This window comes from Nicotiana attenuata, chromosome 9 (genome assembly GCF_001879085.1).
Source record: "Nicotiana attenuata strain UT chromosome 9, NIATTr2, whole genome shotgun sequence".
Taxonomy (NCBI): domain Eukaryota; kingdom Viridiplantae; phylum Streptophyta; class Magnoliopsida; order Solanales; family Solanaceae; genus Nicotiana; species Nicotiana attenuata.
This window is the reverse complement of record NC_031997.1, coordinates 45,948,892-45,952,702: the sequence shown is the minus strand read 5'-3', so window position 1 is coordinate 45,952,702 and position 3,811 is coordinate 45,948,892.

The following is a 3,811-nucleotide window of genomic DNA, read 5'->3' as shown; positions in this document are numbered from 1 at the left end:
ATATATATATATATACCGCACGCCGCAACGATATGTTGGATCGGGTTGCACGCCGCAGCGATATAGCGCTTGGGCTGTAAGAGCCCCTCCGGAGTCTGCACAGCTCCAGTGAGCGCAGTCGAATATATATGTGGATCGGACTGCACGCCGCATCGATATATGGATCGGGCTGCACGTCATAGCGGGTATGATAAGGTACCTATTGAGCGTGAGTGCTGAGTGAGAGCGCTGATTGATGAGAGTTTAGTCATGAGTGGCTGAGAGGCTTGCCCGAGAGGCTATATATAAATACACATATACGAGTGATGCTTTGCCTGAGGGGCTTGTTTTTGAATTTACTGTTTTCACTCCTCCTTAAAGTGAGTCTCTGTTGAATATGTTGATTAAATTACCGATTTCACTCATCTTTATACTGAGCCTCTATGAAAACGTTAAACAAATATTTTGAACAACTTTCATTGAAATTGGAGTTTTTACGAGATGCGCGGAATTTAATCACTGAATTGGCTTTGTTATTTCCTCTAGGACTTTTTCTGTTATGAGATGTATATGAATTATGTTTGCCCGAGGGGCTGTATACGAACTACGTTTTGACCTGAGGGGTCGATTATGATTTTCATCACTTTCACTATGATTTACATTGAACCTCTACTGAAACTGTTAGAAAGCCATTTTTCGAAGGATTTTACTGAAGTCGGAGTTTAATGAGATGATTTGATTTGTATCCTGTTTTGGAAACATACTGTACTCAATGTGGTGGTATGACGTGGTTTACATGATTTCTTATTGCTCAGTCCTTATTTACTTTTATTACTTACTGAGTTGGCGTACTCACATTACTCCCTGCACCTTGTGTGCAGATCCAGGTGTTTCTGAACCCGGTAGCGGGTGTTGATTACTCAGTGGCAGGTTCATCAGAGTTAGCAAGGTAGCTGCCTGGCGATCGCAGCCCTGCTTTCCTCCCTCTACATTCTTCCTTAGTTGTATTTATTGATTTTTCCCGGCCATGTTGGTCTTATGTTGTTAGACAGTGGTAGTAGATGCTCATGACTAGTGACACCCCGATATCGGGCTTGTGTTATATTTTCCGCACTGATTATTTAGACTTATATTATGAGGTTTCTTGTTAATAAAAATGGCTTTTATAGAATAATGGTCTGACTTGGGAATGGTGTCGGCTGGCCTAGTTTCACGATAGGCGCCATCACGACCGGGTCGGTTTTAGGGTCGTGACAAGTTAGTATAAGAGCCTAGGTTACATAGATCTCACGAGTCATGAGCAGGTTTAGTAGTCTCGCAGATCGGTACGGAGACGTCTGTACTTATCCTCGGGAGGCTGCAGAACCTTTAGGAAAACTACACCTTCTTGAATTCTTATCGTGCGATATTGATTCAGCTTGAAATGTAACTCTTGAAATTCCTTCCACACGTTCGTATGCGCGCTCAGTATCAGCTGTGCATCGACGACTTGTGATTTCCCGAATCGAGGGGCGAGATGGGATTTCTGTGTGTTGATGTTTGGCCAGTCTGGAGGACTTGAGGCCGGGCTTTGCTTGTAGCTTGAGCTATGAGGTTTTGATTGCGTGAGCACGTGCTTTTGGACTCATATGTCCGATAAGTGTCCCTATTAGTGGGAGCGATGGCTGGATGGCTATGTGATGAGCATGATGTGACTGCGTGATGTGTTAATATGATTTAGATCTGATAAGAAGAGTCTACTTGAGGGTAGGAAGAATGATTTGGTGTTTGATTTCCATCTTGTTTTGATGTGTAGCCCCGAGTTATAGGTGTGGTGAAGGATCCTTTCATGTTGTCTAGTTGTGGAATGAAGTAAATTTCATGTCGTGATATGAGTTCAGACTCAGGAAGGGTAAGTGATCGGGTAATATTTATGATTATGAAAGAGTATAGAGAGATACTAGTTTGAGGCTAAGCAAGTGGATTATCTCCTGCGGAGTATTCTGAGGTTTGTGTGATCCTTATGCCGTTGGTTTGGAGTCCTCTTTTACCAGTGAATTATACGTGCTGTAGTTTGGGTTTGGATCGCGTAGAAGAGTTGTCTTGACTGTTACGAGGAGAATGCGAGGGTCGCAAATGATTTGAAATACGAGATGGTATGTGTCGCGTGAGCTTATGAGGGATTTAGTTGAATCTCACTATAGTACTATGGCAGTGATAGAGTATAGGCATTATGATTTATTGTGTGTTTTGACCTATGATGTTGAGCCAAGTGGGGGAGTCTGCTATTGGTCAGTCGATTGCACAGTTATATATGGTGTTGGTTCCAATTTGAGGTATACTAGTAAATCAGCTATGGCTTGCAGAGGTTGAGAACGATGATGACTTGAGCACGGGAAATTCGGATAAAGGTTGGGTTATGGTGTATGGGTACATGAGAAACATTGAATGATCTAGTTGTTGTTTGTATGGCTTAGAAGAATGGGATTACTTCATGGGGTGTCGGAGTGCTAATGGAGCACATGTCGTTCAGCCCGTTTGATCAGTATAATTGAGGTTTGAGCAGAGTGGACAACTCCCAAAAATGGTTCCAATGGATTCGTGATGTATATGTAACAATTGGGAATCTTCAGGATGTGTATTTGGCTAGAAACTGAGATTTATATTGGAGGGTGTCAAGACTTGTGACATTTCTATATCCTTATGGATTCTACATACCAGTATCAGGAAAGCGAAGGTTATGGCTTTAGATTGGCATAGTGATCTCTTCAGAGAAGGTATCTCGGTTGTGGTACTTTAGGGGTGCTTCAGAAGAGTACAATGGTTTATGGGCCTTAGGGCGGTGTAGTCTTGTGCTTGGGGTCTCATGTGGTGAGTCTGAGTTGAGAGGTTGCGGTATTATGGCGAGGAGAAGTATCAAATGGAAGGTAATTTAGAAGGAACTTGGATAAATAGGATAGCTTGGTAAAATGTCGGATCGACATTGTAAGGAATACGATTAGTTCTTTGGATGCTTCTGAGGTAATGAGTTTCCACAGGTGTTTCTTGGCAAAACTCTTGGGTTTTGGTGATCTGCGTAGCTTGGTCGAGTTAAAAGGATTCAGTCCTGACTGTTTGGTCTTGTGCAAATGGAATTCGAAGAGTTCTTGATGGTTTCTACCACGGTTAGAGATGTATATTTTCTACTGGCGTGAGGAGCATGAGATGTATAGTGATTTTCTTCTAGATGAGATTAAATGAAAAGTTCTTGGCTAGTTGAGTACGTAGTTGCTTGTGGCTCGGAGTGAATATGAAGTTTTTATGTTTATCCTAGGATGGTATGGTATATGCAGTATGCTGTGTAGGATTGAGATTTGCATGTGTGAGATCACGGTTTAGTTCTGAAAGGAAGGTCATAAATTCTTAGGCAGCATGGGTAGTTTCGGATGATTAGGCAAATGATATTGCTAATTGGTGTGGCTTGATAAGGGTATACATTTCAGAAAGGGCAATGTGGTTGAGTGATGGATACCTCATTGGTATTGCGGCACTCTCTTGTTTGATCGATTGCTAGAGTTCAGATTTTTGCCTGGCACAGAAAAATTTTATGAGTACCCTAGTGCGATGATCGAATATTAGAGATGTGTTAGATATTCGGGCGATAGAGTTGGGATCAGATATGATGATTTGTGTGCTTTATGGATTTGGAGACTGGGAGTTCTCATAAACAGGTTATTTCGTGGTTATGGACTGTGAAGATGTGGGCAAGCTAGTCAGATGACTGTACGTGCTATGATTCAGTCATTGTGAACTTTAGGAGAGTTATTTATCTGTTGTGGGTGACCAGAATTGACTTGGGTTCATTGGTAGGCCC